The sequence below is a fragment of the Mastigoproctus giganteus genome, chromosome 3, assembly GCF_048544385.1.
Source record: "Mastigoproctus giganteus isolate SK-2022 chromosome 3, ASM4854438v1, whole genome shotgun sequence".
Lineage (NCBI taxonomy): Eukaryota > Metazoa > Arthropoda > Arachnida > Uropygi > Thelyphonidae > Mastigoproctus > Mastigoproctus giganteus.
Window position 1 is genome coordinate 34,549,660 of NC_143577.1, and position 26,051 is coordinate 34,575,710.

The following is a 26,051-nucleotide window of genomic DNA, read 5'->3' on the forward strand; positions in this document are numbered from 1 at the left end:
CGTGAGGATGGTTTGCAAAGCTTATCTCACTTCAAATGTTTCTTAATTAGCAGAGAGAGAGAGAAACAAAAGGGTGGAGAAAGAAAGAGTGAGAGATGGTAAAAAAAAAACAAAAAAAAAAAAAAAAAAACAGAACACAGAAGTACAGATAAAGGGGAAAGATAGAGAGAAAAACAAAGAGAGTGAAACAGAAAGAGGAAACAACCGGTTAAGGAAAGAAAGAGAGAAAAAGGAAAAGCAAGTGAAAGAGCGACAAACAGAAACTGAGGATTAGGGAAAGAAAGAAACAGAAAGATACAGAGAAGAGAGTGAAAGAAATAAACAGAGAGAGAAGAGACTCAAAGACAGAGAGAGAGAGAGAGAGAGAGAGAGAGAGAGAGAGAGAGAGAGAGAGAGAGAAGAGAAGAAAGTGAAAGAAAGAAAGAAACAGAGAGAGAAGAGAAGAGAGTGAACGAAAGAAAGAATCAGAGAATGAGAGAGAGAGAGAGAGAGAGAGAGAGAGAGAGAGAGAGACAGGAGAGTGAACGAAAGAAAGAATCAGAGAGAGAGAGAGAGAGAGAAGAAAGTGAAAGAAAGAATCAGAGAGAGAGAGAGAAGAAAGTGAAAGAAAGAAACAGAGAGAGAGAGAGAAAGAAACACAGAGAGAAGAAATTGAAGAGAAGAAAAACAGAGAGAAAGATAGAATGAGAGATGGTAAAAAAAGCAACAACTAGAGAGAAATAAAGAAAGATAGAGAAAAAGAAAGCGAGTGAAAGAGAGAGGAAACACAAGCCTAGGGGAAGAAAGAAAGAAAGAAGGAAAGGGAAAGCAAGTGAAAGCGAGAAAACGGAAACTGAGGATTAGGGAAAGAAACAGAGAAAGAGAAAGACAGAACGAGAGAGTGAAAGAAATAAAAAACATAGAGAGAGAGAGAGAGAGAGAGAGAGAGAGAGAGAGAAAGAAACAGAGTGAAAGAAAGAAATAGAGAGAAAGAAGAGAGAGAACGAAAGAAAGAATCACAGAAAGAGAGCGAGAGAGGAAAAGAAGCAAGGAAGAGCGAGACAAAGAGAAACAAAAGATTAGAGAAATAGAGAGTGAGAGATGGTAAAAAAAAAAGAACTAGAGAGAAACAGAGAAAGATAAAGAGAAAAAGAAAGAGAGAGGAAACACAAGTGAAAGAGAGAAAATAGAAACTTAGAAGTAGGGAAAGAAGTTAAGGAATAGAATAAAGGAATAGGAAACGAAAACAGAGAAAGGAAGAGAGTGAAAGAAAGAAATAAACAGAGAGAGAGAGAGAGAGAGAGGAAAAGAAGTAAGCGAGAGAGACAAAGAGAAACAAAAGGTTAGAGAAAGAGAGACTGAGAGATGGTAAATTAAAAAAAAAAAAATAGACAGAAATAGAGAAATATAGAAAGAAAAAGAAAGCCGGTTAGGGAAAGAACGAGAGAAAGAAACGGAAAGCAAGTGAAAGAGACAGACAGAAACTGAGGATTAGGGAAAGAAAAAAAGAAACAGAGAGAGAGAGAGACTGAAAGAAAATAAAAAGCGTTACATTTTGGCGCGTTAGCAAATAGTAATAATTCAAAAGATTTATAACAAAAAGTAGCAAAAAGCAATGACTTCCGGTATATAGAGAGCCTATACGATAGCTATTAAAAAATACGTAATTATTGTCGGATTTCTTTTTGTTGGTGAGATTTTAATGAAATTTGGAATAGGTCCACAAATCTTTTAAAAGACTCTAAATTTCACAAAAATCCGTCCACTGGGAGCCCAGTTGTTACATGCGGACGGATGGACGGACATAGTGAAGCCAATACGCACATACAAGGCACGCTATTAAACAAACAGACAGCGCGAGCAGCCACTACACACCAAGCGCCACCTGTGAAACAAAGGCACAAAAGTTGACTTTCAACTTTTCCTTAGTCTACCAAGTCACATTCCAACACGCTCATTCGCTTTGCAGTGACACAGATTTTCATTACCTTATGTTTTTGCGGTTTGCCGGAGAGAGAGAGAAATAGACAGAAGGTGAGGAGTGAGAGAAAAAAGAAAAAACAGAGACAGAAAGAGAGAAAAAGAAAGAGAAAGCGAGTTGGAGGAGAGAAGATTACAGACAGCTGTATTGTTGAAACAATGATTCTCGTACTGTACCGACAAAGGGTTCACCTTCCCGACGGGTCAACTGTTGACCTTGATCACAACTACCGCTTCGTCCCGGCTTGATTAATAACAGCGATACTTTAATCGAACAGGCGGGCTAATGCGAAGATAATAACACACATTCGCCTATTTTTCAACTTTTTTTTGTTTGCATAATGAGACGCTGGCCAGATGAAGGAACAACCTTTAAAGCGAAGTGACACCCCTCGGGGCAACTGAGAAACGTACACAGAGATGCGTCCGCCGGTTTCACCCCAGCAGATGTGTGAGTCCCGTCAAATGTCATTACAGACGCTTTGATTGCGATCATTAACCAAATTGTCTCGTCTTTTGTTTGAACGCAGCCGGTATTTGGATCCGGCAAAGGTTTATTGACTGATTATACCGAATGGAAAGCAACGCGCAGAGAAAGATGGATTTAATTAAGCAGACCACCAGGAAGGGAGCAAACAAAAAATACAATAAAAAAGAAAGACAAAGAAAAAATTGACTTAAACACTACAGGAGAATTGAAAGGTTGAATATTGTTGAACCCAATAAGCATGCACTCGTACAATAAGAATCTTCTAATATAGAAGATTCGGTTCAGGCATAATGAAACTAAGCATCTTGGTGAAAATGGCACAGATTGTACCATTTATCAAAACAGTACTATCTGTTCTTCGAGTACAGGTAGTACTATTTTCACCAATATCGTACAGAGATAGTAACATTTTCACCAATATGGTAAAATCAGTACTGTCCTTCGAGTACAGATAGTATGATTTTCCCTAATATAGTACAAATATTACCATTTTCACCAATATGTTAAAATCGAACTATCTGTACTACTGTAATTAATTCTTTTTTTTTATGTAAACCCCAAACACGAGAGGTATTAGAACCTATAGTACTTGGTACCGTGCTTGGGTTGGAGATTGAGAAGACGAAAGAAGATATTTGTTGATATTGGACTTGAAATTCTGTAGACTGTAATTTTCAGATGCGTATGAAGGAAGGTTGTTCCAGAAAACGGCAGTTGAATGAATAGACGAGGAAGATGAAAAGTTGGTTCTGTGAGTTTAAAGTTGGACGGTAAATGGATGCTGCTTAGTTGCATTACATGTTCGAACTGGTTTGGAAGAGAGAGCGGGAATTATAGAAGCCAATTCAGAAGAACAGTGCTCATGGAAGTATCTGTAAAAAAGGCATGCAGCAGAAACAGTACGTCTAAGAGACAGCAAGTGGAGAGACTCTGTTAGAGATGTCATTAATTAACCTAACTGCCCTCTCCTGAATGGAATCAAGAAGCCTGAGAGAGGTTTTGGAGGCACCACCCCAGATGTAGAAACAATATTCCATGGTAGGGCGGATTTGTACAGAGTGAGCAGCTATTTGGAAGAAAAGTAACGCCGAAAGCGAAAGAGAAAACCAAGTTTTTTAGATGCAGAGAAAGCAATATTTGTAATGTGCTTGGGCCAAGAGAGATTAGAAGTGACATAATCCCCAAAAGAGATATATCATTTTGCCTAGAAATCGGAGTGTCACCAAAGATAAGCATAGGAGCAGAAGAATCCTCTTTTGCGAGATATAAGACAAGACTGAGTTTTAGAAGAGTTGAAATCAACTAAGTTGTCTTTGCCCCACTGGAGAATTGCCTGGAGATCGGCATTTAAGGAATTGGTAGCAGATTTTCGAGAAGTTGAAGCGGATTGAGCAGGGCAAGGTTTCTCAAAATGGAAAGTGGAATGCAATGTGCTATCATCGGCAAAACTATGGATAGGATTTCCAGACAATGGAAGAAGGTCATTGATATACAAGAGGAAAAGAGTGGGGGAAAGAACTGAACCTTGGGGAATACGGGCATTAGTGAAGTTAGAAGACAGAGAGCCATCTACCATCACCCTCAGTGAGCGATCAGAAAGAAAACTGGATAACCATTTACTAAAAACAATTGGCAAACCTTGTTTGCCAATTGTTTAGAAGCTTGTTTAAAAGACCTTTATGCCAAACGCGATCGAAAGCCTTCGAGATGTCAAGAGAAACTATTTGTGTTTCACCGAACCTTTCCATTGAATTAGTCCATAAATGGGTAATATAAGCCAGAATATTAGTATTAGTATTAGTATTAGTAACGGCCGTATGGTGCAAGAAAGCCTATGGCTTATGCTGCACCAGCCAAAAAAAAAAAAAAAAAAAAATCCGAACAAAACAATGATAAAAACAAAAATTAAATAAATAATAATAATTAATAAATAAATAAAAATAATAAAATGAAATAAAAATAAATAAAAAGGAAATTAATCCTATCATCCTATGCGCTTCCCTTACCCGAAAGTACTATCCAGATGACCTTTGAATTTCCCCAAACTGTCGGCCTCTACCACCCATGAAGGCAACTTATTCCAGTAATTTATAACTCGCTGGCTAAAATAAAACTTCCTGCAGTCCAATCTAAACATTTCCCCCCCGTAACTTGAATTTATGTCCCCTAGTTCTAGCATCATTTATAATCTTGAAAATTTTGTCCTCATTCATTTTAGTGATGCTCTCAGAGCCTTAAACACCTCAATCAAATCTCCTCTAAGGTGTCTAGTTTCCAAACTCTGCAACCCACATATTCGAAGTCTTTCTCCATAAGGACGCCCTTTTGCCGACCTCACCAGGCGAGTTACCCGTCTTTCCACCCTTTCAAGAAGCTCGATGTCTTTCTTTAGGTGCGGTCTCCATACTTGAACACAGTATTCCAAGTGTGGTCTAACATAAGCCTTATATAATGGGATTATCACGTCCCTATCTCTACTTGCAAAAGTTCGATAGATCATCGATAGGACACCATGGGCCTTCCTTGCAACCTGTTTACAATGATCAGAGAATTTCATGTCTGACCGTATCGTAACACCCAAGTCCCTTTCCTCCAGTACTGGGTTTAGTTGAACTCCACCAAGTGAATAAGTTATTTTGGGATTACTGTTTCCCAGGTGTAATACCTTACACTTTGTTGGATTAAAGCACAGCTGCCATTTTTCTGACCATTCTTGAAGTCTATCTAGGTCTCTCTGAAGAAGCTCAGCCTGACAGTGATCATTAACTACTCTACCAATTTTAACATCATCTGCAAATTTAGACATCACGCCCTCTATCCCTTCATCGATGTCGTTTATGAAAATTAAAAACAACAGTGGTCCTAATACTGATCCTTGGGGAACCCCACTTCTTACTTCAACCCAATCTGAGGAATAGCCATTTATCACAACCCTCTGCCTCCTGCCCTGAAGCCATCCTTCTATCCATCTAAGGATTTTCCCAGTGATTCCAACCTGTTCCAGCTTATAAAGCAACCGCTCATGTGGGACTGAGTCAAAAGCTTTGCTGAAATCTAAATAAACAATGTCGAAATTATTCCCTAAATCCAGCTCGTGAGTGACCCTTTCGAAATAGCGAACCAGATTTGTTAAACATGATTTTCCCTTTACAAAACCATGCTGAGTATCCTTGAGAATTTCAATTCGATCCAAATGATCCTGAATTCCACCCTTGATCATTGCCTCCATGATTTTCCCTACTACTGAAGTCAGACTGACAGGTCGATAATTTCCCACTTCACTTTTAGAGCCACCCTTATGTATGGGAGATACATTTGCAATATATCACCAATGATCGACACTGACGGAATTCATACTGGCAATTGTTGATCAGACGGAAGGTTTCTAGGTATTTTTAAGAGTTGGCGGTTAATTGATTTCTTCATTACTTGAGAAAGAGTATAAGTAATTGCAATGGGACGATAATTGGATGGGAGGGATTTGTCACCCTTTTTAGGAACTGGCTGGATATGAGCAAATTTCCAAGCAGAAGAAAATACACCTTTGGAATAAGAAAGTGCAAAAAGGCGGCAAAAAATAGAAGTAAGTTCAGGAGCACAAGTTTTGAGAACAAGTGGAGAAATACCATCAAGACCTGGAGCTTTCTTAGCATCAAGATTCGTCAAAATCCTTCTGACACCCTTTTGACGGAAGACCACAGGAGGCATTGAATGGAGCGTGTTGGGAATGGTGGGAGGTGTTTTACCAAGATAATTAATACATGAGTTCGAAGAAAAATGGGATGGTAGCAGGTCGGCTTTATCCTTGGCTGAAGTGACAACCGAACCATCTGGTTTGGACAGATGTGGGAGCAGAGATGGGCAAAAGTTGCGGCCAATAGCTTTGGCAAGAGACCAGAATGCTCGGCTACCATTAGGGCAAGAAGCAAGTTTTCTACTCTTATCCTGTTCAAACTCTAGTTTGGACTGATTAATAACTGCCAATATGGCACAGATAGTACCATTTTCACCAATATGTCAAAATGGAACTATCTGTACTACTTTCCTTCAAGTACAGTAGTACCATTTTCACTCATATGGTACTAATAGTACCATTTTCACTCATATGGTACTAATAGTACCATTTTCACCAATATCTGTGGCAGATATAGTACCATTTTCAACAAAATAGTAAAATTGAACTATCAGTAGTACTGTCCGAGTACAGATAGCGCCATTTTCACCAATATGATGAAATAACTAACAGTACCATCTGTCCTAGTACAGGTAGTATGATTTTCACCCATATGGTACAAATAGTATCAATTTTGCCAATATGGTACAGATAGTAATATTTTCACCAATACGGTAAAATGGAACTATCTGTACTGTTGTCTTTTGTCTATTTTCACCAATATAATAAAATGGTACTATCTGTATTATCTGTCCGAGTAGAGATAGTACCATTTTCATCAATATGGTACAGGTATTATCATTTTTACCACTAATACAGATAGCAATGCCACTGGATTTCCCACAGACAAAGTTGGAGCGAAAGATGTGGTTGGGTGAAATGGATCAAGTGGTAATCGTCTGCTGGCAATCGTATCGAACTGGTTTCTGGTTTAGTGGACTTCGTCAGCATTGAGGCTGAAAATGGAAAATTTCTAGTTTTGAAGAGAGAGAGAGAGAGAGAGAGATAGGAGAGAGCAAATAAATAGGCGGTGTGTTTAAGGCTCGCGTGATTTAATTCATTACGATATAAATCGTACATGTGTGTCCTTCGAGTCCATTTGTCGCGCTTCCACGCTTGACCTTGGGATTTTTTTTCCGGAGCTGCCTTGAGAGACGGCGATGAATTGTCACCTCTCATTCGTCTTACTACGGGGCTGCCCCTCTTACAATAATTCCACGTTGCGCGGAGTGTTAATGACGGGTTTAAACCGGCGGCAGAACAGAAGCTGGAACACGGCTCCGAACAAGCGTTTAAAGGCAGAAGAAATACATTTTCTAATTATGAGAGCGTTTTATCTTCTGCAAACATGTGCTCGGCCTTTTCTTGGGGGCACAAACCACACAATCACTGTGAAACAAACGAAAGGTATGCTCTCTCTTTCTTTCACTCTATCCTTCTACTTTCCTGTTTCTCTCCTCATTGCTTTCCCCTCTTCTTCCCTCTACTCTTTCTTCTTTCAATCCACCCTTCTCTCTTTCTATCTTATCCTATCCTTTCCGCTACTTTCAATCCATCTATCCCATCTCTCTATCGCCTCTCCTCTCTTCTTCTCGTTTTCCTATTCTCTCTTATTCCATTTTATCTTTATCTTTTCCTCTGTTCTTTCTCTTTTAATCCATTTTCTCTCTCTATTTATTTTTGCCTTCCATTTTCTCCCCTGTCTCCCTTTCTTATTCTTTCTCCCTATCCTTATGTCTTTATTATTCCCGTACTATTTGTCTTATCCTCCATCTGCTTCCTCTCTCACTGCTCTTCCCTCTTTCTCTTCCTATGTGTCTAGTTATTATTTTCCATTTCTCTCTCTTTTGCTTTCCTCTCTTCTATTTTTCTCTATCTTATATTCTATCTGTATCTTTTCTTTTACTGTCTCTTTCAATATACCATCTCTCTTTATCTCTCATTCTTTTTCTCTATCCTTCTGTCTTTTCATTATTCTCTCTATCCTTTTATCTCTTCCTCCTTTTTTCTCTCTATTCATCTCTATCTTTCTAAGTATCTATCATTTTCATCTTTCTCTCTCTGTCTACTTCTCTCCTCTTTCCAAGTGTCTACCATTTTCTATTTCTCTCTCTCTCTCTGTCTGTAGCTTCCCATTTTCTCTCTATTCGTAACCTTTCCTCTACTTTTCTCTTTCAATCCTCTCTCTCCCTCTCTCTCTCTCTCTCTCTCTCTCTCTCTCTCTCTCTCTCTGTATCGCTTCCCCTCTTCTTCTTTCTATCTTTTTTCTACCTTTTATACTATCTCTCTCCTTTACTATCCTTTTATACTATCTCTCTCCTTTACTATCCTTTCAATCCATCTTCTCGCTCTATCTCTCATTCTTTTTTTCTATCCTTGTCTTTTTATTCTTTTCTCTATTCTTTTATCTCCCTCGCCTTATTTTTTCTGTCTCTATTCTCTCTCCTCTCCTCTTTCAATGTACTGTATCTATCATTTTAAATTTCTCTCACATTGTCTATCTTTCCACTCTCTCTCTCTCTTTCATTCTTTCTCCTTATCCTTCTATACTTTTATTCGTCTCTCTCTATTCTTTTTTATCTCTTTCTCGCTGTTCTTCTCTCATTTTATTTCTACGTATATATCATTTTCATTTCTCTCACACCCTTCTCTCCCTCTTCACTTTCTTTCTCTCTCTGTGCCTCTCGCTTTCTTCTCCCCTTTTCTTTCTATCTTTTCTCTTTTAGTCTCTCTCTCTCTCTCTCTCTCTCTCTCTCTCTATATATATATATATATATATATATATATATATATACAGGTATATCACTTTCCACGTCTCTCTCTTTCGCTCACACTCTTTCTCTATATATCACTTTCCATTTCTCTCTCTTTCTCTCATTTCGTCCAGCAGCCTAGCTTGAAACTTCCTTTTCAAAACCAAGTTGGCGCTTCATAAGTCCTATTAAATGAATCACCGAAAAACGGTCTAAAATAATGCGCTTCGCAGTAAATTGCTTACAGGGAGAGTTAAACAGTGTTAATAAGCTGGTGTGTGCCAAAGAGACAGAGGCTTCCGAATAGCGCAAATAGCATCAATCCGTTTAGAAATTGACTACATTCTCCTTTCTTTATCATTAAATAATCTCCATCTCAAGGTCTTTCTATAAATGACTAATCCACTCCCCAAATTCTCCTTCCCGTTCCTCCATTAAGCTAAAATGTTAATGACCCCTCATTAGTTGTGACTGATCTAGAGAAAGAAAACCATTTCCCTTGGTCCATTTCCGAATCTTGGTGAAGACAATTAAGTTTTCATTAAGATCCTCCATCCTCTGCTCCACTTCTAAATGTTGCTCCGAGGAAAGAGAGAGAGAGAGAGAGAGAGACATTGTAGACACGCTATCGGAATTATGTACTTTTTACGGGTGCAGATGAGCTTTCTTTGTTACTACTACTGTTTTTTCCTCTCTCTCTCTCTCGCCATTCCTTTCTTCAGCTTAAGACTCCTTCTACATACATTTAATTTTCTTTAGCAAAATGTTTCTTAAACAAAACAGTCGATTAAAAAATTAAAAACAAGCAGAATACAACAATGGACAAAAAACTTCTCTCCTCCTTTTTTTTATACGTTCCGAGCGCTTCTCCCCTCGCATACATAAATCTGGTAAATAGCTACGATTAAAAATATTCTCTTCGTACTTTTTCTTCACTCTTATAACACAATAGAAGATTTAATGTCACTCTGATAAGTAGTCCAGTAGGATAAGCAAGGGTGACATATTTTGATGTTCAAAAAAGAAACGCATTTGTCACACACGCACACACACACACACACCATCCTGGTTGCAGCGTTTAGTAAACACGAGCGCCACCACCACACCCAAAGAGAGATATCCATTACCAGATAGTAATTATTCCCACGGAGACAAAACGCTGACACAAAACATGAGTAATGGCCGACTAGTTGTGTTATTCTATATAATTTACGGACTGCGATGACAAAGTATGCCCGTTCCCGTTCCCCGTTATCTACTGCTAATAGAGATTGGTGCAGAAGAAGCAATAGTCGAACCAAAAGATATAATACTGCTCTAGACATGTCACATGTGTTGGACAAGAGAATGTGATTAGAAAAGTTAAGTTAGACACACGGAGTTTTGATTATTATTATTAAGATTATAATGACCGGTTTGCTTTTCTTTTTATTTCAGTATTGACTGGTGAACAGATTAATTATTCATAACTCGATGAAAAATTACGATCCGCTTGTGAGAAACTGTTCTCTCTTTGCGCAATAGTTTAATCCTGTTAGCTAAAATAATTGCTCTTTAGATAATGTAACTCTTCATCAGCTAAAATGCATCGTTTTAAAATGCTAGTTTAATTTGAAATGGTGCTAAACCATCACAGTTTGTGTTTATGTTCATTGCAGCAATTCGCGATTGTCTAAAAACTTTTGATGACCGTTACATTTCATTGTTACATTTCACGATGATTTAAAACGTTGAAATTTTAGTAGGTTGGTTTAATGGTCGTTTGGCATTTCTTTTTTGATTATGTCAATTTCGGTATGTTGGTTTAATTTTCCTGTCGCTTGACATTTCATTTTTTGCAGTTGTTATTTTAGTAGGTTCGTTTAATTTTCACGTCGTTTGGATTCCCTGTTTGATTGTTGCAATTTCAGTAGGTTCGTTTAATTTTCCTGTCATTTGCAATTTCTTTTTCGATTATGTCAATTTAAGTAGATAGATTTATTTAATTTTCCTTTCGTTAGGTCTTACTTTTTTGACTCTTTTAATTTCAGTAGATTTGTTTAATTTTCCTTTCGTTTGGCGTTTCCTTTTTGATTGTTATAATTTTAGTGTGTTCGTTTAATTTTTCCTGTCGTTTGGAGTTCCCTTTTTGACTATTGAATTTTCAGTAGGTTCGTTTAATTTTCATGTCATTTAGCATTTCTTTTTTGATTATGTCAGTAGATTTGTTTAATTTTCCTTTCGTTTGGCATTTCATGTTTGATTATGTCAATTTCAGTAGGTTCTTTTAATTTTCTTGTCGTTTGGAATATATATTTTTGATTATGTCAATTTCAATAAGTTCTTTTAATCTTCCTATCGTGTAGCATTTATTTCTTTTGATTATGTCAATTTCAATAGGTTCGTGTAATTTTCCTGTCGTTTGGCATTTCTTTTTTGACTGTTGCAATTTCGGTAGATTAGTTTAATTTTCCTGTCGTTTGGCATTTATTTTTTGATTATGTCAATTTCAATAGGTTTTTTTTTTTAATTTTCCTGTCGTTTGGCATTTCTTTTTTGACTGCAATTTCAGTAAGTTCGTTAAATTTTCCTGTCGTTTGGAATATATATTTTTGATCATGTCAATTTCAATAAGTTCTTTTAATTTTCCTGTCGTGTAGCATTTATTTTTTTGATTATGTCAATTTCAATAGGTTCGTGTAATTTTTCTGTCGTTTGGTATTTTTTTTTTTGACTGTTGTAATTTCAGTAGGTTAGTTAAATTTTCCTGTCGTTTGGCATTTCTTTTTTGACTACAATTTCGGTAAGTTCGTTTAATTTTCTTGTCGTTTGACATTTCTTTTTTGACTGTAATTTCAGTAGTAGGTTCGTTTAACTTTCCTGTCGTTTGGCGTTCCCTTTTTGTTGACTGTTGCAATTTCAGTAGGTTTGTTTAATTTTTCCTGTCGTTTGGCATCTCTTTTTTTATTGTTGCGAAGATATGCATTTTAATGTTCTTGTCAACGTATATTACTATACGCCTTTGAATGGCTAAAGCGACAGGTTTAACAAGTTTAGTTTAAAAAAAAAATTAAAAAAAACTAAGTGTGTCACTCACAGCACATGCCCCCTCAATCAGTACATCCTGAGACTAGAATACTTGTTAGTCAAGGTGGGAGAGTACACTGGATTACAAAAATAGAAAAATGTCATTGAGTTTAAAGGAGAAACAGAATTTCCTATTCAGCATGTAGGTGAAATTAAGAAAAAAAATAGAATAAATTTAGATAATTTTTAGAGGCCAGTCTGCCTAACAGAACGCTGAAAATTAATTAAAACATTAAAATAAAATATTGAAACGTTAATTATACAGGTTAATTTCGTCAAGAATATTCAGCTTCTAAGAGCAGAGATCAAAAAGGAATGATTTCAGCGATTCAAAGATTAAACTCTCATCCGCTACCACCATTTATCCTTACCATAAAATATTCTTCAGATTAATCTCGATCGAAGTGCACGCAAATGTGTGTTATGAAAGAGGATATTACTCATTTATCTCGAACGTGACTAGAGATTATTCATTTATCATCAGTCGCATGTATCGCTGGAATGGAGTTTATATGAAATAGTACATCGTTAGCATATCGGGGCCGTTGCAATTGTCTCGGTGGACTTCGTGATTTATATACGAAAATGCATCGGCAATAATTATCTATTTATACGTTCGGATTACTCACTATTCGCTGCAACATCCATCATTAATACATAAACATCCTTCGAGTTTATAATTCAAATGCTGCGGAAGGTCAGAGTTTGTTTCAAATAATTCTGTGAACAGCAAGTTAATGCCGATCAACTTACTTTTAAAAACAGACGAGAATAGGCAGTTTCAGTTGATAAAGGCACACTGATCAAATATCGATGTATTCTTATACGCTAAACTAGGTCATCCGTTTTATTCGTAGGAGTGCCATCGGCATTCTCCTAGAACAAACCGCAAACAGCAACGCTATGGATTCCGTTCGCACAGGCGCAGCACACACTTACCTGAGTTCGGCAGACGGAAATCAAACAATAAAAGACGCCTCGCAAATATAGGGATGTTGGCGATTATGATTCCTTTGAGGACAATTCTAAAGGTGTCGTTTGGTGTACAAAAAGAGGGTGTCTTAAGTCACGAGACTATAAGTGAATTTCCGATAGTAGTTTGCGCACTGAGATGGTTGATCTTGGCTTCCAGGATTCAACCCTCATCAGTCAACCCTCCTGATATCAGTCAACACACACCACATTGAAAAATCCAGCTAACAGTACGCGGCACAACGCAATAATAGTGCACTTAAGCCTAACCTGATGAAGTTAATGATGAGGTGTCTGCTAGGATAGCCATCTTCTGAACTACACCCGAGCACAGTCACAGGTTTCCAAAAAAAGCCCATCACGACCTTAGTGGTTCCTTTTTCAGCGTCTGCTTCGGACGCTCGCTAGCGGTCCGTGGTCACGCATGGCACGGACTCCTGTGCGCAACATTCTCGTAGCTACATCACTCATCGGCAAACAGATCCCAGTCACGTATTTTCAGAACTCGTGCCACAGTCCCGAGAGCCTCAGCTGCCTTCTTTCCCCACACAACACGGAGCAGTGTTCGCCAGCGGCAGAGAGCGTGCTTAGGTTTTGTACCTGGTCGCTGCCCCATCGATTGACGCGACCCCATTCGGTAAAGAGCGGAAGTTGTCCGGCTTGTATTGATTGGAAAACAGAAAAATAAATTAACTGAAAGTTCTAATGAGCTTTATTAATGACCTGGTGAACAACGAAAGCTACTTTCATCCCGGGCTTGATGACTGTGTTAGAATGTGTTAGTTACAAGCGCCGCTTTTTGAAGACACCTCTTCTCAACAGGCGTTTCCAGGCGCGTTTGACGTGCTTTCTGTGCGTTGACCTACTGTTTTCTATCCGAGTAACTTCCAAACGAAATTAAGAGTTATGAAACTAACTAGTTATTCATTTATCAACGCGCTCGCGCTCATCATTGTTGAATGACGTATTCTCTCGTCTGTTTCTGCGCGTTGTGAAATTGATTAGATATTGTATCGTTTGGCATAGTAAGTCACGCGCTTACCAGTCTACAACGCATGCTCTTTTAATGAAAATATATACACCATAATAAAAAAGTAACCGTGCGAAAAAAAAAGCAACATTTTTGGAAACTGCATCGTAATTAAAAAGAATGTAAATAGAAACAAGAGATTAAGTGATTTATTCCAGCATTATAAGTCACAAACTCCACCATCCACAGCAACTGTAAATTCGTTTATCTGTCCATGTGAGGCAACTTTGATTAAGGAGTTCTTAAAGATATAATTCTCTTCCCGCCCTATCGGCAACAACCTTTACTCTTCTGTTATTGACAGGTGGAGTTTCAAACTTCGTTTAATCTGTCGTGCTTTTATTCTTTCTATAATGGTTGGCGTTCATTTAACCCTTTACGCTAACCTACCCTCTGGAAATCTTGGCGCTAATTAAAGTTCAGACTCGGGGCGGGACACTGCCGTCAGCGTCTTGTCTAAAATGAAATGGCGAACAGGACGAAGGTGTTCTTTTTTAGCTGCGGAAGGCTATAAAACACCTGATCTCACTCGCTATTTAATTTGTCCTGGTAATACGAAGTGCCTCAGGAGAAATGGAGTTGATCACTGAAGTTACCACCGATAAAATTAATTTTTTCTTCTTCCTCATATGTTGTATCCTTCCTTCAGCTTGTACGTCATTATATTTAAAGCTGTTCTTTGACAGAAGTCGCGATAGATTTAGAAGAGAGAGATAATTTTAAATTCGCGGTCATCTAATTTCTTCGCTGTGGTTAACAAATGATTGCACGTGGTGGTAAAAGTAATTTAAATGCTGTTATTGAAGTTTTCATATACAGGATGTCCATATACAGCTTTTTCTCTAGAGAACTCTAGTTATTTGCAAATAAGAGTTTTAAAAAGGTTTTGTATTATGCTTTACTATTCATATAGACACTGGACTTTCATCGGGAATTCAATATTTGGGCTCCTTGGGCTGATTTTTCAGTCTTTTATAACTTGAGGAAAAATGACTACCAAACTCTAACACTTGATGTCCATGGAGTTGATAGTAAAATGATCTTTTGGTGGGTTAGTGGCGCCACCTTATCTTTGGGCTATTTCAAAATTATATTCACATCTTCAATGGTATCGAAAATATGGATTAGGCTGGTTGCTAAGCCTAATGAAGTTAAAAATTCATACCTTGACCAATTTTAATCGAAAAAGTCCAGGAAAAATATACAAAATCGTCTAAATTCATTCTCTATTGAATGGAACTGGATTTGGAACATTAAGATACGCCTGAAGACATATTACTGTTTCTACCTTTTCTTATGGACTGCTGCAGATTGTGCATCAGTGATGAAATTTGATTGGCTTTTGGACTTGGCTTTTATTGGAACTGGTGCTGTTAAATTGTGACATTAACACTGGCTGTATATAGTGTACATACCGCTGTATATGAAGTAATAAGTCCCTATTCATTTGGTTCTATTGATAGGGTGAATTATCTGTCCACAGGTGTTGGACTTGTTCCTTATGATGATGACGGGAATGTCTTTGGGGAGCCGTTTTAAATGCTGATCCTATGACAGGATGTGATACCTTCATAAGATTTCAGTCTTATGATTGGAAATGCTTGTTTCCACTTCCTCCTCTTTTTTACTCTCTTGTTCTTATATCTTCAACTCATAGGCGGATCCCTCAGCCTGATTCTCCTATTTTATATTCTTTCCCTTCCAAATCACCTTCCCCAAACTTCTACTGTATTCCCTCTTTTCTTTTCCTTTAAATTGGCCTCTCCTGAGCCTTTTTCCCGGGAGTGTCCATCAAGAGATAGGAGATCCTGGCACGCCTCCAGGCGCCGGTCACACAACACTACATAACACTTACACACAAAACACTACATACAGATGACAGGATATGGCACAAGCCTCAATGCAAGATGTATAAAAGCGGCTAATGGGGGGAACCCTGGGGTCTGCAACAACAATACTTGAACACTTTGATACAGGGTGTTCCAGAAAATTGTTACCTCGCTTTGATGCTTGTTACATTGATGTACTCATCGAAGTTTTTAGTCAAGGTGGTGACAAAGATGGATCTCGTCCATTGTTTCATAATAATCATAACAATTTTCAATGAAAATACAAAGCAAATATGCACAAAGGATAGAAACGCTGTGTGCACGTCTGTTTACAGTAATTTATTTTTGTTGCTGTTTTTCTAGGACAACGTGTAATTCAAAGAGAAGGTAATGTGCATCTCACTGACCAGTATTGTCGGATATTTTTGCTCTTACTGCTGGACAATGCACCTTGCCTTTCACAATTTGTATGAAGCCTTTCTATTCAGTCTCATAAACAATATAGTATGGCACCAAACACAGACACGCACGACTGACATACTTTCTGGCGTTGATGCATTCGCCTCATTTCGGCATTCTCTAAACGTACAAAAGAGAAAGCAAACACAGGAGTTGGACAGAATTTCAAGGTAAACGGGTGTTACTGGTCCTTCCAGTGTGCGGTAATGTGTAAAAGAGTTTGAGAAGAAAATAACTCCTGACAAGCTGTCTGACCAGATATCTGTATTAAATTAGATATCGTTGAGCGTAATGAATCCGTTTACATCGCCATGTATCTTGGTAGCTAATAATAATTTGTCAGTCTCTTACTGGCTATCTACCTTGTACAAGGAAAAAAAAAAAAAGACGCACTTAGGGAAGATATTACAAATGAGAATAATCAAACGAGATCTCCCGCCCCCTCCATTCCTTCCTTTCTGCTCAGTGGCAGTTCTCAGATGAATGATTCTCTGATATCGTAATAGATAAAAATCAAATGTTACAGCATACTTCAACAGTAAAGATCGTTAAGCGAATTCACGCTTAACGAGAATTCGCTTAACGATCTTTGTTGATAAGATGCTAATGACTGAAACCATTTTTCGTTTAAATATGCAATATTTCTAATCTTCCCTGAGCAATTTGTTGTTGGATGAAAAAACCGCGTCAAAACCAAGCTACCCTCAACCGAGACCGATTAATTCAGTTCCATTGTAATATAATAATGTAATGTAAAATATGCCTATAAACAGAGTCCACTGATTTTCAAGGGGCATTGACGCTATACAGTATTTAAAAAGTGTAACAAATATTGCGAGACATACTGTAGTGTCAAAAGTAAGATCTTTTATTATTTTTACCGTTTCAAGCTTCATATCCTTTTCAGAATTCAAATAGCCATAGTTCAATAATTATGCGACTTCCTTTTCTCATTTTGGACCCTAGAATTTTTTGCACACACTATAGAAACACCTTGTGTAGTCTTAATATATGGGAAAAATACAGTAGGTGAAGCAGCAGCAGCCAAAAATCGGGAGAAACGGATATATAAAATGAGCAGTTGTAAAGTTTTCCTCATCAAGGGATGACAGATGACATAAACAACCTTAAAACGTTTCGTTTCTGTCCATTGATGGCCTAAAGTGGGCATCAGTATTAACTACATCCAAATAAAACAATCGCTTGCCCTTGTGTCACTAGAAAAATCGCCTTTACTATTCTGTTTCTTATTTCGTAACTTATATAAAGTTACGAAATAAGAAACAGAATACCAAACTACCACCATCACTCATTTCTGAGTATTATCTTCACAGGCAAATGATTTTTCAATTAATTTGAGAAACTTAAAACTTTCCTTCAGCCTTCTGTAATGATACGTTGGGATTGTAAAACGGAAATTAAAATCGCAATGGAGAATTTTCTGTTTGAAGTGATTAAAGATGTAATCAGGAATACTCCATTCCCTTGGCATTTTATGAACCCCACAGGGCATTCTAATTCAAATACGCTTTTATCCCAGTGAAATCAAGTTAGTCCTTCTTCAAGTCAAAGTAATTTTTAAGTAGTAGAGGACCCAAGTGCAATGCCAATTAAAATACACTGGCTGGCAGCATTGTGATATAAAATATATAACTCATTTTTAATACCCCGTTGAAGGGGAATATTTTCATGACTCAGCACCAAAGTACTGCAATAATTACACCAACTCTTGAAGTTTTTATTACACACAAAAACCTACATACAGGCCCTCACAAAAAATATGAAAAAAAAAGTTGCTACTCACAATGAAATGTCAGCAGTTTCTCCACTTTTTTTTCTGGATCTTTCTAATCGAGCGCATAGTACGATGGAAAACAAAATCTTGATCAATTAAGATAGAAAAAAAAATTACTTTTTTTTTTCTTCCAAGAGGGGTATCTGTTGTCTGGGTGATTTCTAGTTGATAAACGACATTTCCAGCACTATTTTCCGTCACGCTATGTGTATTGTGAAGGCAGCACCCCATTATTAGATTAGCCTGGGATTAAATTTCAAAAGTCGCTTGTCTTGTGTCAACCGTGTAGATTGGAGTGAAGAGAAAATTTCGAAAGTAGAGGGATGTGTAGCAAATTGTGCATCTAGACTGGGAGGAAGAGCAGCCATAATCCAGCTGCTGCCAGAAGACTTTGTGGTAAAACGTAAACTAATTCTCTTCATGGTGTATTTATTCGTCAAATCTGTTACCGTTTTTATTTAAAAAAAAAAGAAGAAAAACTTTCGGGGCCTTTATCACATTACGCTCCCTGATGTATCTGTAAGAACTTGCTATGCACCCTAATGTTATGTCCTGCGGTTCAATTACCGAAATAGTTTTGTGAAAATTTAACTTTCAACACTTCTCCATTTATTTTCGTTTTATAAATGTTGAAGTAATTCTTTGGGTGAATTAAGTTGTTATGTCATTATGTTCTTAACCCTTTCTTTAACCCCAAGAGGGTCATAAGACCCATAATCATAGTCCCACTGAGATCGTGACTCTAAGCACATAAAAATACATCATTATGTTCTTAGGCTCCTAATAAGAAATAAATGGTAAGCAAATGAATGTTGAATCCCCTCTACACCTAGTGGATGATTCTTAATTCAATCATCCCTAGAGTATGAAAAAATGAATGGTTTCCAAATGTTTTGTTATATTAAAGCCGTTATTAAGTTCATCAAAACATTTTTGAATTTAAATTTAATGTTCTCTCTCTCTCTCTCTCCTTTCGTAGAAGAGAAAAAAAATATTCCGTTTTAACTCGATGCTTCAATTTTTTTAATTTCCTCATAGAGATGTATTTTCCCCAAGGTTCCCAACAGTTTAATTGGCATCTGAAAGAGTTTTTTACTCTAATTTTTGGAAAAAAAAAACCTGAAGTCAAACTCTTCAACAAAACATAAATTTTATATTTTTGTAAGACTTCCATTATTTAATAAAGGGACGGCGAGGTACAGAAACTGAAATTACGATTGAATAACCAATAATATTTAATCTAAGATGATCAAGATTAGACTATCACATTTCATTCCTGAAAGGAAACTTAAGAGGACTCAAGTTATATTTCGTTCCAATAGATCTTGCACCAGTTCGCGAATTAAATGATCATCCCTCATAAAATAATGTTCTTAAAAGTTATTAAATTCTACATAAATGTGACATTAAATATATTAAGTTTTTGTTGAAAACCTTACAACCAGAGAAACGACCGAATCTTGAGAAGGCACCTAATAATTTGGTAGCCTAATATAGGTGTTCAATTAACAAAAACGCACGCCTACACGTTGTCGTGTAGATTTAAACATTGATTGAAAAGATGTGCTAGGAGTCACTCGAACCTTGCGTATAGAACTGTGACCATGCGACTTCCATGTGTTTGGCCTGCTGAAAGAAGCTTGGAAAGGACGTTGTTTCGGCTTCAAAAAATGACACAGAAAAAAATGTCCTGCAATTTTTCGAAGGAATCTACAGATTCATTAAGCAATGTGGCGCATGTATAAATGCTTAAAGTGAATTTATAAAATTAAAAAAAAATAATTAGTCTTAAATGTCTTTTTAAATTCAACCACAGGCCTAAATACGTAATAATTCATCTATAATAATATTAAAAAACTAAGAAACACTTTTTTAAATTACTCTAAAGAACGAGGGAAAATTAGTTTTCAATATCTCAGGATAAAATTACAGTTGGACAGAAGAAATGCTTAATAATTATGTTTGAAGAAAAGCATTGAAAGGCTTCTTGATTTACTGCTGTTAAATCTTTAACACTAAGCCTAATTTGCCTTTTTGGAACAGACATTTACAAACAAATTAGGCCTAACGTAATTTGCAAACATGACTTATACACTGTCTTTTAACTCTCCTCAAGAAAAATGAGAACGGTGGGGAGTCTCTTTCAGAATTGTTCCTGCATTTAAGTTTAATGGGGGAAACACCAGAATTTACAGAGAAGATAAACAAACCAGCGATTCAAAAGAAAGCAACATCACTTTTCGAGACAGTTTCTCCCATCAAGCGCCCTGGTTAATATGCAGGTCACCAAGGACGTTTTAAGTATAAAATTCTTTTATATATGTACCCTGCACTTTATCAGAGTGTACATAAGATACAGCAAAAGACGTCTATCCAAATGTCTCAGAGATAACCGTATTCATTAAATATGTACACTCCGGACCATAAATTATTTCGCCTTTAACTTCTTTGTGTGACAAGCCAGTACCTAGATGTCTTCGAAGAAACCGGTTTGTTTTACATTCAGCACCGCGTACATCATGAATCAAGCAGGCAGAAAAACAGCTGTAGTAGTCAGCCACTAGGGCCGGAACAGCGTTTGATTTCTACAAGAACTCACAATGGGATTCCATTCATGTAGAAAATTGAAACTCTCTTTCTATCTATACGTCTCTGCTTCCTCTTTCCTTTAATATAGTGGTTGTCGCGAGCTCTAGTTCGAGTTGCAATCTGTCTGCTAGTGAAAAGATGTCTTTTACTTTCCTGCTTATTATTTCTTCATTTCTTTATCTTGCACGGTCCATTGGGTTTCACCTCCAAAGTGATAAACACCGAGGAATTAATCGTAATCTTATGTCCATCTTCGATATTGTATGATGATCACAAATGAATCGTACGATATTTTTATATGCGAGTGCCTCTCATAAGAAGTCTTGATCTAATTTATATTTGAAACTTATTGTCGTAAGATTTGTTTTAAAATATCTTCACTAGAGTATGTAAGTGCATGGCTTCTAAAAATAAATGAAGGAAAGAATTTATCTGAAGACATAATGGTTATTTAGAAATAATTTTCAGCGATATACATTATAATGGGTTATGATCAACGTTTACGAAGGTGACCAAATATACAATAGTCCAATTAGTTAATAATCCATAATAGTCCAATAATAGCAAATAATAATAAAATAGTCCAATAATCCAAAAATAATAGTCCATTCAATATAATGGGAATTCTAATTTGATTTAAAGGTTATGATCAACATTTACGAAGGTGACCAAATATATAATAGTCCAATAGTAGTCAAATTAATAATAGTCAATTATTAATATTAATTAATAAAAATAATTAATAAAACAAATCAATAATTAATATTAATAAATTAAATTAATAAAATCAAATATTAAACTCCAATAATAGTCAATTAATAGTCCAATAATAAAGGGAATTCATTATATGGGAATTATAAGTTGATTAAAAGGTTATAATCAACATTTACTGGTTATAATCAACGTTATAATCAATGGGACCAAACATATAATAGCCCAAAAGAATAGTCCAATAATAGTCCATTCATTATAATGGGAATCCTAAGGTGATTAAAAGGTAATAATCAACGTTTATCAAGGTGACCAAATATATAATAGTCCATTCATTATAATGGGAATTCTAAGTTGATTAAAAGATTATGATCAAATGTTTACGAAGGTAACCAAATATATAACAGAACAAAAGAATCCCTTGATAGGATTCAGTCCATGCTTTTATTAGACATTAACGAATATTAATCTTTTATTAATCATTTATAAATTAAAAATATTAAGAAAATACTTTTGAAGTTAGTTCCATATTATGAATTCCTCGGAGTTAATGATCTGGAAACAGAGCTATTCAAGTTTAGAAATGATTAGAGTTTTATGGAGGAAGAATAATCAACGATAATCGATTATAAACAATCAGATTTAGCGCCAATGAAGGTATTAAAAATTTGTGCAATATTTAAAACGGTTTCTGTAATTTTAAAAATAAAGCTCTGCTTCAATTATCGGATACTATCTGTGTGAACATCGGAATTTTATTTTTCACTTTCGTTCAACTTCTTTCAGTTGACGCGTCACATTTTGGTTGAATATTATATTGAACTGTGATCAAAACAGGCTGCCGATCGCTGACAATGTTTAGAGAATCACTTGTAGGCAAGTAATGCCTAGAGAGTCACAGATTGTCTAAACGTTACTTGCCTACTATTTTCAGTTTGCGCTATTCAGGCATGATGTTTTCTCCAATTTCGAAAACAGTTTCAGTCAAAGTAATGACCTCCATCACGTACGGAAAATATAAATAAATCAGTTTGGACGAAGTGACCACACTGTTAAGACGTGACAGGAAAAGTTGCTTGCGTGTATCGATCAATACGCGCTGCCTTCTTGTTTATATTTATCTCTCTTTCTATCTTTCTCTCCATCTTCTATGCTGTATCACAAATTATTACTTTATTTATCTCCTTGTGCTCCTTATCTATCTATGTTTATGTGTTTTACGCTTCCAACATGCCTCAGTATCTCTCTTTAAACTGCATTGTACTGCTTTTCCTAGCCCTCTGGGAAGCACAGTTGGTAGAATAGCTGTTCCCCCCCCCCCCGGGTTGAAAGACCTGGGTTCGAGTCCCGTCGACGACGAGAGGAATTTTTATACCTAATACCTAGGCTAACCTTAACGTAACCTTTTATATAATATCATCATAATCAATACATAATATTTACTACATAGAGTCAGAACTACCATCCATATTACTACTTTTTATTTTGTACTATTCGCATTTTTCTACTAAATTTTATATTCTTTTGACTAGTCCGCATTAATCTGCAGGTTCGAAACGCTGTATAATCCTAGTTATACTATTATGGATGTGGTTCCCTGATGAAGTTGACTGTGGCACGTATCTCTATTGAATATTTTCATACTATAATTTTTTATACTTAATTCTTTAACAAGCAACCCACTTCGGTTTTCTAATTCTTTGTACTTTTATTCTTACTCCTTATTCTTCTATCTGTCCTATATTCTAATGGTTATGGCCATTTACGCAATGACCATTACATCTAACTTACATTAACACATCTATAATATACATATATTTACATTTGAAATTTCTGAAACCACTTTAATATTCATATTTTTCTATCTTCCTAGTTCAACTCATCACCCCAAACCCAAATTTCTCTTGATCGGTACTGTATGTCTTGATGTATGGACCCGTTTCGGGACCCCATTTCAAACTGATAGTATTCGGAACAATGCTGGTGCCGCGGTAGCTCTGAGGACTGCAAATAAGATTAGCCTCTGGTGGCTCTCGAAAATGATCCAAGATGACAGGGTGGTGGGGGGCAGGCTTTCATCTGCAGCATCTTTAGGAAGACGCGGTCTGAAAAGAGGTTATATAGTTTTCTTCAATATTTGTCACCAAAATCTGGCCTCCCTGGGTGAGTGGATGAGCCTAATGGTGGTTTTAATTTGACAGAGGAAGCCAGTGGGTGGGATTAGCACTTTGAACGTGTGCCAAAGCCCACCTGCTGCTTGCACATCACTGTATCAAGGATTAATATCTCTCTGCTGTAACAGTACGGCATTCACTTATAAATGGTACATATTCGAGAATGAACAATTCATGATCATATGCCTCAGTGCAGCTTCACGGGAAGCGCAGTGGTTACAATAGCCTTTCGACGCCCCGTGGAAAAAGTGTACTTCGAAATCCGTCTCAATATGATGGACTTTGATGGACTTTTTTCACGCGATGTTGGAGTTAGTCCTCGATCTGGAAACTCTGTTTTTTTTTTTGTTTTTTTCCAGTGAAACTTAAGCTCAATATGAGGAACTTTTGTGGAATTTTTTCACGCTAGGATGACGGTTTCGTGGTTTTTGCAACTGGAAAATCAGGTTTTTCTTCCAGTAAAACATAAGCTAACTCATATGGAATACACTCCATTTTCAGACACTACACTGACGCTTCATGGCCTTAGTATTACCATCCCCAAGAGGTCCATTAATCATTCAAAAATCGCTCTACCCAATTTCAAGAATTCAAATCCAATGAAAACGCAGGGATAATAAAAACCCTTATGCAATATCCAACCACAATTGTAGGCTAGGGGAGTTTCGGAGTACATTGCAAAATGTACTTTGTACAATTTTTCAGAGTACATTGTCAGAGTATATTGAAATAACGCAAATAAAAGAAAATAATAAATTAAAATGAATGAGAGAGTTAGATGGAGAAGATGAAGTTAAAAATAAAATTAAAACTTCTAAAAATTTATTTAAATTAATCAAATTCGGATTAATATTGAAGCTGGTAGGTTATTGCTTCTCTCGATCTTAAAATCTATGTTTTATAGCTTCTGTATGAATGCCAGAATAATAGAATCTCTGGAAATTATGGTCCTGTTTATGCTTGTTTGATTTTAATTTTAATTAAAATTAAATGCTAAAACTTGTTACCGTAATGTTGTCTATTAGTATAGATAAGTTACAGGAATGAAAATTTACTTATTGATCACGTTAATATTAAAACATTATCTCTATTTATTCTCTCTCTCTCTCTCTTTGAAGAAACCTCAGGGGGAGCTGGAAGAGGGAGGAAAAAGTTAGGGCTGAGTTCACTAACGGTTTTTCAATTGATTTTACATTTGTTTTTCACACTGATGGCCAAAATATTAGTCATCCTACAAAACTTCTTCCAGAGTCGAAGCTAGACATTGAATGTAATCGACTCTGCAGCGAGAGGGAGGAAGAGATCATTAGTATAAAGGTTGGACAAGACTTTGCATGAGGCACACCGATACTCGAGATTATTTTGTGTCTCCATGGAAACGAGATCTTTTGTGCTTCGTGCTTGATTTCCGGGTATGCGTACGACTAATCTACGCACTTTTATAATTCGATCCGTTACGAGCAGCCGCCAAAAGCTTATCACTTAAAATTAGTGAAGATGGATCGCAAACGACTTGTATAATCTTCTCCTAACAGCCTTTTATTAGTATTCCAGTATTACTTTAATATCATTTAAATATCGCAGTAATATCATTTTATACATGCGTGTAATGTAAATGGCTTTGGCCAGGATTGTTACTAATTATAACTTTGTTCCATTATCCTTGCGTTTAACTTGGCCATAGCGCGCCTACTGCGGGTTACAAATGCGCCTTACAACAATACACATGAATAAGTTGATAAGGTTTAAATATCCAAAATGGATTATCCATGTACGTTAAGTCGTGCAGCGGACTGTTATTACACTTGGCAAATTCATGATTGTCAATTAACGGGCAACGGGCAGCTCACCATTCGTGTATTTTAAATGGGATCGCATGCAAGCGGCTAATTACAATCCCACATCGCTATAAGTAAATCATTTGCGATTTAAACTCGCCATACCGGAATATACGGTTGCTAATGAAAACAGGAATAAATCTTTATCATTCTGGTATTCGTCATGGGGCAGTGACATGTCTGTTCTTTGGATGCAGCGTCTATCGACTTTCTCTCTCTCTCTCTCTCTCTCTGCTCGTGTTCAAATCAGTCGAGTAGGAGTGGGTGATAACATTGAGAAGTTGTCAACACGTCAATGGGGTAATGATCCATCTATTGGCGAACAACTGGAGATAAAGCTGACAGTCTTGTTGAAGAATAAACCAGGGATCAGTTACTACTCTTCTAAAAGAGTGTCATCAAAAGTGTAAGCCAAGCTGTTCATCATTGCAAAGTGTAAAAATTAGATGTTTTTTAGGCGCGTTCGCGTATACGAGGGGGAGGCTCAAAAAAAGTTTGTATTCACCCAAAAGTAGTTGTGATAGAAGGTTGAAACAAACACCATGCATTATACTTTTAAATAAATCACCTCATCAGCAGCAGCAAAGTGTTTTCCACGAAGAAAGGACTTCAGGGCAGGAAAGAAGAAGAAATCCGAGGGTGCAAGGTGGGGATAATAAGTAGGGTACAGCAATATTTCAAACCCACATCTCACTGCAACATGCGAGGAATAG

General features: G+C 36.7%; 1 protein-coding gene across 4 annotated transcripts in view; it reads right to left on the bottom strand.

Moving 5' to 3' along the window:
* Ddr (discoidin domain-containing receptor 2) overlaps positions 1 to 13,453 on the bottom strand; it is a 496,805-nt gene extending 483,352 nt beyond the window's left edge. For 3 of the 4 annotated variants that reach the window (XM_090369238.1, XM_090369235.1, XM_090369239.1), the window contains exon 1: positions 12,881 to 13,453. The gene's annotated coding sequence lies outside the window, so the exon portion shown is untranslated. The remainder of the gene's footprint in view (positions 1 to 12,880) is intronic. The other variant, XM_090369236.1, reaches the window with a different exon arrangement.
* Positions 13,454 to 26,051: the final 12,598 nt, after the last annotated feature.